We start from the raw sequence: 16,305 nt of genomic DNA, 5'->3' as shown, positions 1-16,305 counted from the left end.
TGGACTGACCGGTTCACATTCGATTATATATAGACTGACTACATATAACTGACATATTGCTGAGAACAACACCAAAGAAATATGAAATACCACTGAATATGTAGGCAGTTCCTTAGAAAGTACGATCGTATGCAGCTCTTGTCTGATTATGTCATTATAACACCATTTGACTCAGTTGTTGACATGGCGAGGAGAGAATTGCATTGTGTGTAGCGTTCAGATGCCTTTGTCCCTGAGTAGCATAGGGAATGGGGGTTCTGGACCACTTTAAAAAAAAGTCTCTACAAAGCCTTATTTACTAAATAAGGCTTTGGTTGGGCCCTTAGCTCTTGCTACTATTACCCCTACTACTTAACGTGTGTTGGAGGTAACACTCTGCCTATGTCACGTTTATATCGATGAAACAGTTTAACGTGAACCGCCTACGATCACTTTGGTGTTCGTAATAAAGGCTTGCTGGGCTTTTTGTATCCCCTGTTCTATGTACTTTTTTTTCTCGTCCTCGCTGATAGCAGACTTACGAGATTTGGACCGAATATCTTGTTTCATTCCGTTATATTTTGTGAGTTCAGAGAGGATTGAACGAAACTCCTCTTCTGAGATCTTACTATCAGAGAGTGCCGTGGAAATACGCCCACTTACTGTGTTGAGCTTTGCTTCGGCCAGAACCCTGATCTCGTCGTGTTTCAATGCCTTACGATGCAGTCTGCGTGATACTAACTTAAGTGCCAACCCTAACACCCCTGCCACCCCAGCTGTTATTTCAATACCTAGCACTATAGGTGCAGCCACGATGGTAGCCAACAACCCAACACCTGCCGCCCCTAGTCCCATGCTGGTTGCCATAAGGGTAGTGTCAGCCCCGTCCACGATATTGAAAGCTCTATTGTACTTCTTACATAGTGCTTTCCGCGTGTCACGGTCTTGTTCTAGTTGACGTTTCACATCACATAACTGCCTCAAGCGGAACCCATCTACGGTTTCCAGCGTCTTCGCTACTTCCTCTACGACTGGGTACAGACCCATCCTGTAATATATATTTTGAAAGATATTTTAATTAGGTTTCAGTTAAAAGTCTATCAATGAATTTGAAGTCTACAAGTTCTAGACTACTAGTCAGGGTAATAGGTGAGAGGCTAATAGACTTTCCTGTTGTAATAAAAACCCCACTGAGGCTTATTAAGTGGTTTATAGGACCCGTGGTATCCCGTTGTATAACAATACGACAATATTGGTCTATGTGTTCGTTATACCAGTGTATTGACACCCCGGGTAAAATTTGGTGTACTATTGGGGGGTTTCCATTGAATAAAGACGTAAAGAAGACTTGTATGATGAGTGTGAAAGGGGAGGATATTCTATCAAGAGACAACGGGACCAAAATATTACTGCTAAATGTTAATTTATTGTTTGGCCAAGCACTTAACCCCTTTTTTTCGTGACCAATAGATTCTATGTGTACTAATTCCTTCTCCGGAATGAAATCCCCGGCCCAGATACCGTTGTTCCTAATCTTAGAGATACCCCCCAATTCGTTTAATGTGATATAAGGTGAGGCGAGTGTTAAGTTGATCAGCCATTTGGGCTCTTTTAAATCTGATAACGACACCCGTCTGTACACGTTGTCTTTGAAGTGCAGGATATATAAGGTGTCTTCCTCACCAGGCTGATCGAATCCCTCCGTATCTCCTAGGTCGTTAAGCGTAGTGTTGGGACGATGACTGGTCATTATTATACTATTACGATATAATTTCCAACTGGTTTTCTGATAATAATTCAGGGGTGAACTTCATACCCATGAAGTGTATGTTGTCAGGCAGGAAGATCTTGGTTAGTGATATCTTGTTTTCCACGATCACGTTGACCCCCTGCAGACTGGTGTTGGAGCCGACACCCACCCGCACGTAAACGTTGCAAACTTGATACTGGTGTCGTTTCCCCCACCCGAGTTTGATCCCCTTCACGATCTCGACATCATTCCCCGATGGTTCCCCTAGGTAGACTTTGATGATCAGTGTTGAGTTTGCCGGTAGACTCTCTAGTATACTGACCACGCCTTCGAATTCAGACACCAACTGCAATGTCACGTTTTGTATGGCCGGTTTACTCGATAGCATGCGGGCTGCCATAGTGTCGAGTGGGCTGACGACTACGCTACGTCTCTGAGTTGGGACGTAAGCCACGAGCAGGGTTCCATTGTTCACGACTTTGTTTAGGTGGTTGTCTTTGTTATCCGTGAATACGTAGGGGGAGCCGAGCCTAATATTGAGAAACCAGTCGTTATCGGGTAACAACACCCACTTGTCATCTTCGGTGAAGACGAGCATATATGGCTTGTTTCGGGCGACGGTAGTGCTCTCAACATCGTCTAAGTCGAACAGTTTACCCCCGAACGATGGGTATATTATCCAGTTATTACCGGTGTTGACAAGGGCGTACTTAGTGTTGACTGTTGCTCTTGTGGTATCTACTATATCACTTAGGGTTCCACCGGAGGGGACTTCAACGCGTTTGTAAATGTTGTTTTTCAGTTGCAAGGCGTACGATTTACCATCTACTCCGGGAGCGTCGAAACCACGCGTGTCTCCGAGGTCGGAGATCCCGATATTGACGCATTTTTTCACTCCGGGCCCTTGTGCGCTGGTCATTTTACGTGAAGCGATAAGCTGAGGTATCCCATATTTACAGGATTATGATTTATATCTAACACCGATATTATCAGCTCAGGTATGTTGCCCTGGGTTAATCTCTTATACTGCCGTGGTGAAAACGACTCGGTTCTACCGTCGTTGTATTTCTCAGTTTTCACCGGCACTGCTCTCAGTATAGTGGAAGGGTGACCTCCTTGAATGTTGTACGTTGTGCTCACCTGACCGAGATGAATGTACAGCTCTCGGTACGGTACTAGATCGGGTAACTTCGTGCCTGTGACGGTTGTTGTTGGTTTTATCTCGTCAGGAGACATACCGAGTATCCTCGCTAATGGTCGGCCGAGCCTCAAGGGGTTTCTTCCGTTGTTGATTAACACCACTGTACCGTTTGAGTCGTTCATCTTGAGTTCGGCTCCCAGGGGTTTGAAGACCTCGTCGTTTAGAGAGCACACGCTGTAGTAGCCGTCAGTTATCTGACTGCGAGTTCCACTGACGAACAGCTTATTGTTGCTGGCGTTGATGTTAGTCCATTGCGGTAGGTAGGTGATATCGCAGAGTGCGACTTCGAGTTGGCCTGACGTGTTATCGATCGCGTGCGTCAGCTGAACGGCCTCACCGCTCGTTATTCCTGGAAGTGTTATGTACATATTATAATATATAATTTATATATTATAATATGGACTTAGCACACTTGAAAATCGTGGTGGTAGATAGTACGGGGTTTAAAGCAACCTTTATTAATATCTTTGAAAACTATATCGTGACCGTTAATAACGCGCAGGCGGTGGTAAACTGGAATCAAAACCCAATGCAGTTTTGGCAGAACCAACTCAACTTTGCTGTGTGGTGTGCGACGACAGGGTCGGGTGTGACACTAGACTACGGTATAGACGAACTGAGTAAGGCAGTCATTTTGTTTCATATTTATTATCAAACGAGACGAATATTGAAGGAAATAAGTGCTCCTCTTCCCCAAGATAAAGCGTGGAGTATGACGAATAACCCCTATGATAAACGCGCTTATGAACGTGTTTGTGGGGAGTTTGAGATTCCAACGAATAAAGACTTTCGCCTTCCTGGTGTGAACCATGGTCTCGGTATAGTTTACGTGTACTTCTACAGGTCCGGAACATATATAGCCGGTTCTGCAGATGGTACATACAACCCACACCGTCATACATTTACAGGTCCCACAACGAATGAACAGATCCATGTCAGCTACATAAAGCAAACCAATCCTGATGCAGCCACAGCCTGGACTAAAATGATCTAAAAAACATCGAAAGAATTCACTCGTGCTGGTACAATACGCTTGAACGACTCGATTCGAACGTACGTGTGGGCGCTGTTGGGTGCGCAGTCGATGACGCGTTCCAACATCCTCGGTAAGGGAACTGCTTACGACGCTCAGAAACAGTTCGTTGCCAACGTTGAGGATGCTATCAATTCTCCAGTTGATCTCCCGTGGGCCATCGAACGCTACCAAAACGTGTTAGAATACGCCAGATCGAAAGTCAGTTACGTGTTCGGCGTGGGGCTGTACATGGCTCCGAGTAATATGCAACTGAGAGTAAAAAAAGTGGTGGGTTATAACAACAAAATAGTCATAGCCACGGCGGATCAAAAGTTGGGTATCAACCCCGATATTAACACCCCCTATATCCCACACATCCCACCACGTGAAACGGGTATAGTGGCGCCGCCCCCGGAGTCTAAAGTTCAACCAACACCACAGGAGGTGGCCCCCCACATTCAGGCCTCCAATCAGCAGCACATCGATAGTAAAACGGCCCTGGCGGTTGGGGGGGTAGCTTTGGGGCTTATTTGGTTAAAAATTTCTTAGCCGCTACGTACACCAGACCCGCCACGGCGACGATGGCTGCCCTCAGGTTTTGACTGAGCCACGTGGCAGTTTTAGCCAGAGCGCCCAACAACCACGAGACGATACTACCCAGGATACCGGGAAGGGCTTCGGCGGTTTTACCAGCCAGTTTAGCTAGGCCTTCCCCGAGTTTTTTTATCCAGTCTTTAACACCACTTGAGGTTCCGCCACTTGGGGTTCCGCCGCCGGCAGGCCCCACAGTACCCCCTGTCAGTGACACCACCAAGGTTGATATGATGAAACCCAATGCAGTCAGAATGCTGGCGATGGTGATCCCTTGCTCCCGGAACAATATCCGAATCCTGTCTGCTAACGTGGTGTCTCGGTAGAGGACTTGATTGATGGTTTCCCGTATACGGCTGACCTGGGATCGAAGCTTTTCGTTGAAGCCGGACGCTGTCTCCAGCCAGGTCTGCCTTTCCTCTTCCAAATTACGTATTCGTTTCTTGATGGTGGCTTTCAGAGCCTCGTCCTCAGTTTCACCAAGTTTGTCCTTTTCATGGGCGATGTGGTCGTCTATCACGCTAATTTTGGCAGTGCTTTTCGCGAGATGTCCGCTAATGGTTTGCATCGTCAGATCCAACCCCCGCAGTTCCCGAAAGGTAAATTCGAGACCCGGGAAGGGCTTGTTCTCGTAGTCGGCCAACACCTTTTTAATATCATAAGTCATGTTTTGAACCGATGTGGCGTCCCTGATGTCTTCCAGACCTTGACGGATCTTCGGAGGATACTGCTTAGGTCGCGCGCCACCGTAATCTATGAAACCTAGTTCATCGCGGATCAAGTCACTCCCATGTTTACTGCCCAATGTTGATAAAGCAAGCGGTTCTCTCGTGCGTTTATTCACGAGATCGATCTCCGGGCGAGCCTTCAAACGCAGCTTGCCATTGCTATCGATGGTAAACTTTGAATAGTCTCGCCACAGCGGCTTGAGTTTGGATTTATTTTCAACTGCGTTGTAATAATTGTCGACGGCCTGCCACGTGAGTGCGCCACCTTGCGAGAATGAGGTCTCCTGGTCATCATCGAATGCCTGGGCACTATCGCCCCGCATATCATCCATAGGTATGTCTTCATCCATTAGTATTAAAAATATATTTCCTTTATATAACAATGTACGGCAGAAAATTAGATCCTTTCAGAAGATTGAGAGAGCCATTAGGAGCCAGAGCCGTGCGTCAGTCGGTGACCATCACCAACAATCCCAGCAAGATAGACCAGAATCAAACTCTGCTGGTTAGATTTCCAAACCTTGGTGAGAATGACCTCATTGTACCAGGCACTGTTCGACTGGCGTTCAATATCACGTTGACCTCCGACAACGACAAACGCGAGCTAGTGCGGAACGTGGGTCGAGCTATCATCAAGAAAACGACCGTCAAGATCAGCGGTAACGAGGTGCTGAGTATCGACGACAGCGACGTGTTTCACTGCTATGGGGATCTCTGGAAAAGCGAGGGAGAACGAGTCTATGATGTGTACCAGGGTATCAGCAAATCAACCCGGTCGCGCATAGGGTATGCCTTCACGCCAGACTAGCTAGACAAGCTATCGGACGGTGAAAAGGCCATCGCTCGAGCATACGGGAATCGATTCTGCGTGCCGCTCGACTTCGAGTTGCTCACGGGACACGCGCCGTTTTACCAGGCCGCGCTGGGTGATAGGCTCGAATACGAGCTCACGTTTAACGACTATAGCAAAGTAGTGCGTACGCCGAACGGTGATGAGGCCAGTTATGCCATAGACAACATCTCTCTGAAGTTCGACATGGTCACTAGCCCGGAGCTGGCCAGGCAGGTTCGAAGCCAGTACTCTGGGAAGATGGCTATCCTGTACGATCGCGTACTGAGGCATAGATCAGTCGTGCGAGATAAGAGCGACACTGTGTGGAATATCAACCTGAACGTGCCGGCGCGATCGATGAAAGGTATCCTGGTCGTCCCCGTGGAGGATTACGAGCCATTCCGGAGGGACAGCGAGAAGTTTTTCAACCCCGAGATTGAAAAGGTGGAAGTGACCATCGAGGGCGTGCCCAACCAGCTGTTCAGTCATGGTATGAGACCACACCAGCAGTGGGATGAGATAAAAAAGCTACCAGTGGGGACCCCACGTTATATAACAAAGGACCTGGACCTCGGCTCCGTGCAGATCGGTGAATACCTGACCACCAAGTACGCCCTATGGTTGGACATGCGATCCACGGATGATGATAAACTGCACGGTAGCGGGCGCCGTATAGATAATGGCAGCGAAGGGATAACCATCCAGATTACTAAGAAGGCTCAACCCGCTGGTAAGTTGAAATTATATCTGTACGTTATTATGGACACGCAACTTAATATAGACGATGGGAGATTCGTGCAAGCCATCTACTGATGGGGGGTACCCCCCACTGCCCACTGACCCACACTGCGCCATAGTGTGCGGGCAGACTGGCTGTGGGAAGACCGTTTTCGTGTTGGATATGTTGGAGGGTTACTACAAGGATGTGTTCGATAACATCGTTATCATGTGCCCTACTCTGAGCATGAATAAAACGTACGCGCGACCTTGGGTGATGACGGACCCGGACTTACACAAAATCGACCCTGGAACACGCCTGCAGGACTGGTTGAAAGCTCTTCACGAGAAATTTAAAGGGGAACCGACGCTGTTTATACTGGACGACTGCAGCGCTAATCGCGAGATAACAAAAAAGAGAGACATGCTATCGTACCTGGCCTTCTCCGGCCGGCATGCAAATCACAGCGTCTGGGTGCTAACGCAGAAGTTCAACTCGGTGTTGAAAGACCTCATGGAGCAGACGCGATGGGTGGCCTTATTTCACTGCAAGGACAGGGATTCGTTCGAGGAGTCTTTGAGAGAGAACGATGTGATGAGCAAATTAGAACGGGAACGGGTGAAGAAACAGCTCGCTGAAACTATACACGCTAAGCTCGTGCTCAAGACCGACCAACCAGTAGCATATAGAGTGTGCTAAAGCTAAGCAAAGCTAAGCAAAGCTAAGCAAAGCTAAGCAAAGCTAAGCAAAGCTAAGCTAAAGCTAAGCTAAAGCTAAGCTAAAGCTAAGCAAATGCTAAGTATAGCTATGATATTTGAAGTGTTTGTCGTGTGCAACTTAACCTTCATTTCTCTGTGTTTTGTCTGCATCGGGTATTATATAGTTAAAACTAAATCTTACTTGTTATATTATAAGATGGAGTGTGAGGAATTGCTCGAACAATTGTTGGTACCTGGGGTCTCCCCCACTGATGACAAGCGAGAGAAACTGGTGGCGTTGGCGGTTGGCGGCAAAGCCAAACATTACTTTGGAGACTACACTCCGGATAAAATTCACAAATGTCAGCCGAAGAAATCGATAAGCTGTACGCTAGATACGAGTCCCGGCTCGGAGCAGAAATGACAAAGACAATAGGATCGGCTATGACCCAGATATACACCGGTATTGTGTCATACTTCCTTCCCATTCCACCAGAGCGCCGACTTTACCTGTGGGAGGACCTCGAGAAAGACCCTTTTATCGAACACGCCGTGAGCTCTATCAGCTGCGAGCTGTACCACAAATATGGCATGTTGTTGGCTCCAGTGACGGCGGCGATTATCACGGCAAAGCATTGTCAATTTGAGAGAAAAAAAAATAATAATAGTATAGATGGATGCTGCACAGGAGACCCCTCCCGAGGTGAGGGAAGTGACCCCTTCACAGGAACCCATGGGGGGAAGTGACCCCTTCACAGGAACCCCCAACAGTAACCAGGCAGAAGAATCCTAAGAGAGTAGCTGCCGGTAAAAAACGGTGGTGTAACCAACATAAAATTATCAACCCCCGACTGTTGTTGGCTGTAGGCGCTGCCGTGGTTATAACATGGTTATACGTGGGAGTACCCTCCCACAGTGAGGTGGTACCCCCCAACAGTGAGGTAACCCCCACTGTCGACCCGCATATCATGTTATAATTTTAATATTTTTATATCATATGCATAATGTCTGAGGGGAAAACGTTCGTCAACGACGCATACCACGCCACAGTGGTCGCCAGTCTAGCCGTAGGGTACGCTCGGTTGACTAAAATGGTGCTTAAACAACCAACTATCAAGCTAGATTTCAACCTTGGTATGGCGATGGCTACAAAAGACATCCTAGTAAAACAAGGGATAATACCTCAAAATATAATGAAATAAATATAGGATGGCCACGATAGCTATGATGGTCGGTGGGGCGTTAGTGAATGCCCTGGCATTTTCCGGGAGTAATTTCCTCTTCTCGAAACTACGAGATGACCACGCGGCTGAAATACAGGAAGAAAGGAAGCGGCACGATCTCGCTACTGAGAACTTACAAAAGGCACAGGCCGAGTACGCTAAAAAACGCCTCCAGAGGATCGATTTTATTAACGAACAACTCCAGCGTGAAAACCATGCCGTTCAAACATTCAACGATGTCGATGAAGCAATGAAAGAATACTACCTACTAACTGGTAAACGATTGGAACCGCTAAATAAACCCACACTCGCTCAGTACTACACACCATCCAAGGGGCAAATGGATCGTGAACTGGGCTTCATAGTGTTGGGTATAGCAGCTACTGCGTTGGTTGCGAAGCAATTAAACTAAATACCCATATAAGTAAACATGAGACCCGCTCCATACCGATGCGAATACATACTTATGGGGAAGACCGAGGCCTGTGGTAGGAAATGCAGGAATCAGGGGTTCTGTTGTTTCCATATGGGAAGTCCTAACTACACGTGTTCTGTGTGTGGTATCGGGGTTAAAGGGCACTACTGTCTATGTAAAGCTCACGGAGCGAACGTAGTCAGACATCAACTCATCTACGAGAATAAAAAGGGCTACATAAAAGAACGTAGGCGACTGCTCAAGATAGACTCCAATTAGGTGTAAACTATGACTACTGTACGCGAGCTTAAGCATATCGCAAAACACCGGGTATTCTCGAATGCGGAAGTTGAGATTACTAGGTTTAGAAGCTCAAGTGAACTGGATTCACTATTTTTTTTATCAACTCCCTTTACTGTGACCCAATTAGACATTGGTTCTCTTAGGTGTAAACACTATGACTACTGTACGCGAGCTTAAGCGGGTCGCAAAACAGAGAGGTGTGATCGGGTATTCTCGAATGCGGAAGTCAGCATTGTTGAGATTACTAGGTTTAGAAGCCCCTACGGTAAAATAATTAAAAGCTCAAGCAAAACAGCTTGGATACACGGGTTATTCAAACCTGGGGAGAGCCGGGTTAACCGCATTGTTATCACATGCCCCCGTAGCAAAACCTCCCACTGTAAAACAACTGAAAGCCGAGGCACACGATTTGGGTTTAGGCGGATATTCCCGTATGAGGAAACCACAGCTTGTAGAATTATTACGACAGAATAGAGCTATTGACCTACAGTTCGTGCGCACTGAGCGCGCTGTAGGCAACTATTTGAGAGGTTGGCACATGCACGTTGATAGAAACATAGACATTACAGATATCAAGCCTCTGATAGCTGATAAGGTCAACCAGGAACTAAATAACCTAGGAAGTATCAAGTTTCAGATCACAGTGAAAATGTCGCTCGATAAGCAGGTTGGGAGTACCACTGAGTATGTTCAGCCTTAATTCCGAGGTAAACAAGAGGTTGTCACACATACAGAGACCATTGACGCATCAATCGATACCAGTTTTCAGCAGATACGAGAATACCTAGAACGCTACACACACTTGGGGTCCGGGTGGGCTGTAGATAAAATCAATAATGTCTATCTAGACATAGCTAACTACGTTCTGTTCAGAGGCGGGTCATACCTAGCCTTGCCCCCCTACTATAGGAACAAACATGCCATAGTAAACGTTAAGAATAGAGGAAACGATTGCCTGAGGTTAGCTATCAGGTCAGCCTTATTTCCAGCTGACACTCATTCAGATAGGCTTTCTAGCTATCCCCAAGACGATGGGCTCAACTGGGATGGTATAGATGAACCCACCCCCATATCCCAGATCACTAAAGTAGAAAAACTGAATAATCTGGCAATAAATATCTTTGGGCACGAAGGTAACACAACAATAGTACACAGGGTCAGCGGGGTGAAGGATCGCCAAGTTATCAATATATTCATGATCCAGCGAGGTGACAAGTATCACTACACATGGATAAAACACTTTAGCAGGCTGTTGTATGACCAATCGGCACACAGAGAAAAGACCCACTTCTGTGAACGATGCCTACATGGCTTCACACGAGCTGATTTATTAGAATCCCACCGGGAGGATTGCCAAGGTGTGGGGCAGACGGCCATACGAGTCGACATGCCTAAGGAAGGTGATAATATCCTAAAATTCGGTAACCACAAGAACCAAATGTCTGTGCCTTATATCATATACGCCGACTTCGAAGCCTTGGTGGTGGGGGATTCCCCCAGTGGTGCCGCCGGCGAGGCCCCCATCACCCACAAAACACAAGTGCATAAAGCCTGTGGGTTTGGATACATTGTCGTCCGTTGTGACGGGGAAACGAAAGCTCCGGTAGTGTATAGGGGCCCTGACGCGGCTGAAAGGTTTCTAAAATGTTTGCAGGAGGAAGAAAAAATTATTAGGAATGTGTTGTATAGAATCGCTCCCATGCGTATGACCCGAGTCGACAGGCTAGCTCACGCTAGTAGCACTAACTGTCACGTGTGCGACTCACCACTTAACGGTGATTCGGTGAGAGATCACTGCCACATAACTGGTAAGTATAGAGGCGCCGCTCACAGCGCGTGCAACCTCAAGCTTAAAATCAACCCTAAGACAATAAACATCCCCGTTGTCTTTCACAACTTGAGAGGGTACGACTCACACTTGATCATGCAGGCCATCGCGAAAATCGATGGTAATATAACGTGCATCCCCAACAACATGGAGAGATACATCTCCTTCAGCTTAAACGGACTTAGGTTCATTGACTCGTTTCAGTTCCTCCTGTCGTCACTCGACAGTCTGGTCAAGGCCAACAATACCTTCCCTATCACCGATCGATACACAGACGCCGAGACTAGACCCCTGCTTATGAGGAAGGGTGTGTACCCCTATGAGTACATGGATAGTTGGGTCAAGTTCACCGAGACCAGACTACCCCCTATTGACTGCTTTTATAGCAAGCTGAATGAGGCGTCCGTCTCACGAGATGATTACTCGCACGCGACTAACGTATGGAATAAACTGGGTTGTAAGAACCTGGGTGATTATCACGACCTGTACTTGAGGACAGATGTACTGCTGTTAGCCGACGTGTTTGAGACGTTTAGGCGGACGTGTTTCAAGCAGTATAAACTCGACCCCGCATGGTATTACACCAGCCCAGGTCTGTCGTGGGACGCCTTGCTTAAAAAGACCGGAGTTAATTTGGAATTGCTCACAGATTACGACATGCACCTATTCATTGAGAAAGGCTTGCGAGGTGGGATTTCCATGGCATCCAAACGATACGCGAAAGCAAATAATCAATACGTGAAAGGTTACGATCCTAACAAGCCAACCAATCACATTCTCTACCTCGACGCAAACAACCTGTACGGCTGGGCCATGAGCCAGTATCTACCTACAGGGGGATTCGAATGGGTACCCCATGTTGATGTTATGGGGGTTGCACCAGATTCGAACAAAGGTTATATCCTCGAGGTTGACTTAGAGTATACCAAGGAATTACACACATCGCACAACAGCTACCCCCTGGCCCCCGAACGTATGAGGGTTAACCCAGACTGGATGTCTGAGTACCAACATAACTTGTTAGGTGGGCGTGTGACAGACGTTGAAAAACTCGTTCCTAACTTAATGAATAAGACCAAGTACATCGTTCACTATCGCAACCTACAGCTGTACCTGTCGTTGGGTATGAGGCTGACCAAAATACACAGGGTGCTCATGTTCGACCAGAGCCCATGGATGGAGCCCTACATCAGAATGAACACAGACCTACGAAAAAAAGCCACCAGTGATTTTGAGAAAAATCTCTACAAGCTCATGAACAACTCGGGGTTTGGTAAGACTATGGAGAACCTGAGGAAACGCGTGACCGTGAAGCTGGTTCGGTCGAGTGAGGAAGACAAGCTCAGGAGATTGATAGCCAGTCCGGCATTCAACCGTAGTAAGATATTCACAGACAACCTGGTTGCCCTACACATGAAGAAAAGCCACATAAAATTCAACCGGCCTGTTTACGTGGGGATGAGCATCCTCGATTTATCCAAACACCTGATGTACGACTTTTACTACAACGAGCTCAAGAAACAGTACGGTGACAGGTGTGAAGTGCTGTACACTGACACGGATTCCCTGCTGATGGAGATTCGAACCGAGGACGTGTACGAGGACATGAAAAAACACCTCGATTTATACGACACCAGCGACTACCCTAAGACCCATGCCATACACAGTACGGTAAATAAAAAGGTCCTAGGTAAGATGAAGGACGAGTGTGCTGGCACGCCCATAGCCGAGTACATAGGTTTGAGACCTAAGATGTACTCCATACTGAAAGCCGACAATAGTGAGATCCGGAAGGCTAAGGGGGTTAAGAAGTATGTGGTGAAACAACACATCAAACACGCCAGATTCAAGGAAGCCCTGTTCAAGACCCGTACCTTTAGGCATAAAATGAACACACTTAGAAGTGATGGACATAAGATATACGGACTGACTATAAACAAGACGTCCCTGTCGCCTATGGACACGAAACGTTGGATAGCTATTGATGGGATAAACACATACGCGTATGGACATGAAAAAATTTGAGGCTATTTACTACAGCCCGCGTGGGTACTGGAAAGGAGCTAGCGCAGTAGATAAGCTAGCTAAAATAGCGCGAGTACCCCCGGAGGAAGCCAAAGCGTGGCTTGAAAAACAAGCCCTGTGGCAGATCTATTTGCCGGCACCACGCTACGTGCCTAGAAGGAGGTTCGGTATTAACATACCTAATAGCGTTCACCAGGCAGACCTACTGTTCCTACCCCACGACAAGAGGTACAAGTATGCCTTAACCGTAGTGGACGTAGCCAGTCGTTACAAGGAAGCCGAACCCTTGACCACGAAAGATTCGGCCCAGGTAGCCAGAGGATTCGAACGCATATACAAACGCAGTCCGCTGACGTGGCCAACAGAGCTGCAAGTTGACCCCGGACGGGAGTTCATGGGTGCCATGTCACAACTGCTAGCCAAACACGATACAAAGGTCAGGCGTGGCACGGCCGGAGCCCATCGCAGCCAAGCCATAGTTGAGAGATTTAATAGGACTTTGGCTGAGCGCTTGTTCGGCCATCAGTATGCTAGGGAGATGGTCACCCCTGGAAAACGATCGACTGAATGGGTCACGAGGTTACCCAAGGTGGTGTCGGCAATCAACCATGAAGTCACCCGTCTCACCGGTAAGAAACCGGCAGAAGCTATCAAACTAAAATCAATAGTTGCAGAGTCGGCCGCTCCATTGCGTGGGAAGGAGAAACAGATACCAGATAGGGCCCTAGTGAGGTATCTATACCAGCCGGGGGAACACGAGGGTGATAGCCGTAAGCGGGCCACCGATCCTATATGGTCAGTCAAAACTTACAACATAGATAAAGTGGATATGAAAGCCGACGAACCTAACTTATACTACTTGAGGGATGGGCCAGGTAGGGGGTTTGTAAGAGAAGAATTATTGATCGTACCGTACGGCACAGTGTTACCTCCAACACACGTTAAGTAGTAGGGGTAATAGTAGCAAGAGCTAAGGACCCAACCAAAGCCTTAGTTAGTAAATAAGGCGTTGTAGAGACTTTTTTTGAAAGTGGTCCAGAACCCCCATTCCCTATACTACTCCCTGGGAATGTTCTTCTCCTGGTTAGTAAAGGTGCAGTTGTCTGTAACGCTGGACACGGTTGAAGAACATTCCTTTGCTACGTTATATAGATCTATTGAACAGAACATCTGGCTATTCTAAGAGGAGAACAGTCTTTGTGAGGAGTCAGAATCATGAAATATGTACGATGGTTGCTATCAACAAGTTTCGAACTTAATCTGCTACTATGTGCATGATAAAATATAAAACGCTATTGAAGAATGGTTTACATCACTGGGATAAAGCCAATATCGACATGCACATGTCTCTAGTTTCCGGTCACGTGACATCTAATTAATCACGTGTACACACCGTCCACAGGCATCGTAGTTGTGCAGTGAGACTCTACAAGAGGACAAACTGCGATGGAGACGGAGGTTTCAGACATCTTGTTCGGCAGCTCGAAGAAGAGTAAAAGTGCGTCTGAGGAGAATCTATATCAGTAGAGCACAAACAGAGTCACAATAACTACAGCCACGATCACGGAGTCACTCTCGAACAAAGACGAGGAAATCAGAAAACGTCTGATTTCAACTTTAACTTGTAAATTGATAAAGTGCTTTAAATAAACGTTGTTTATTGTAACTGAGAAGCAGTCGTGCTTAGGTCAGTGTGTCAAATTATCCATTCAATTTTCAAAATTTGATCAGTTTGGTTTTCTCTGTTGAAATCATGACTGCTGACTGATATCTAGTTAAGGAGATCTGGACGTCACCCTTTTATGTCTATCCGTGACTAAGATACCTCAGACGAGGTCTATCTGTGATATAGACACCTCGAAGGAGGTTCCTAAAGCACAGATAGACACAATTTGACGTCTTTAAGTCACAGATAAGCCTATCCTTGTGCCGTCCAGGTCTTACAGACAGGTGCGGTGCTGAATAAAGAGATGGCATCAATAGAGGTTTATAAGCTAGCTTAGAATACATCGAAAGACGTTCTATTCCAATCGCGTGTAGTGTCATGGGGAATAACTACATTTATTGGATATGGATTTTCATGACTCTTCATTATTCTCATGTAAATGCAGTGTCGTATAAAGAGTAGTGAATAGAACAAAGGATCCACGGTGAACCTATCTGACCTCTAAAGTTTTGCATATACATATATATGTATATATCTGTAAATTTATCAGCTTGCATACTAATTAACACTGACATGCGATTTACCTGTCTTACACCTAAACAATGGATCTGTGACAATAGATACGTGCTTGACCTTTATAATTTGAATGTTATGCATAAATTGATAGCATAGTCCGCCAACATATCAAATATCTCCAAACTCGAATTCGACCGTCATTATGGTCTAGTGTGTACCTGCTCTCATCACTAAGCATGATGTTTCCCTATTGATGTACCGTTCTTCCTCCGTGCCCACTGCAGTCTCAAGCGCTTGTGTTGTTCATGTTGATTCCAACCAATGGGCGGCGGCTTTTTAGACCAGCCGATTTAAGACGATTACGCACTGTACGTGAACAAATTCTGACGTTTGTTCTTCGCCTGAATTCCGTTTTGATTTTGGAGGAGGATTTGAACCTGTCTCGCAGAGCAATAAGGAGTAGGGTCCGGTCATCCCGTGGGATGTTTTTTTTTCCGTCCTCGACCACGCCTCATTTTGACATCACTAGTCGCTCTATGGAGATTCCAAAGTCTGGATATCACGCTAACAGACTTGTGAAAAGTTGTTGCAACCTGTCGTAATGAGTCTCCACCATTAACCATGCCAATTGCCTCCCATTTCTGTGCCAAAGTTAAGTACTGTCTCGCCATGTTAACAATGTTTTTAACCGTTGTGTTTGACAGTGCACATACAACTTTAGGAGCATGTAGTGCACGTGCATGGAAAGCATTATGGTGAGTACGGGTGACCTGCTCTTCACGAAAACGATAATACACGGCACTGAAAATTAGTAAAC

Source organism: Haliotis asinina, chromosome 13 (genome assembly GCF_037392515.1).
Source record: "Haliotis asinina isolate JCU_RB_2024 chromosome 13, JCU_Hal_asi_v2, whole genome shotgun sequence".
Classification (NCBI taxonomy): Eukaryota; Metazoa; Mollusca; class Gastropoda; order Lepetellida; family Haliotidae; genus Haliotis; species Haliotis asinina.
This window is presented reverse-complemented; position numbering follows the sequence as displayed.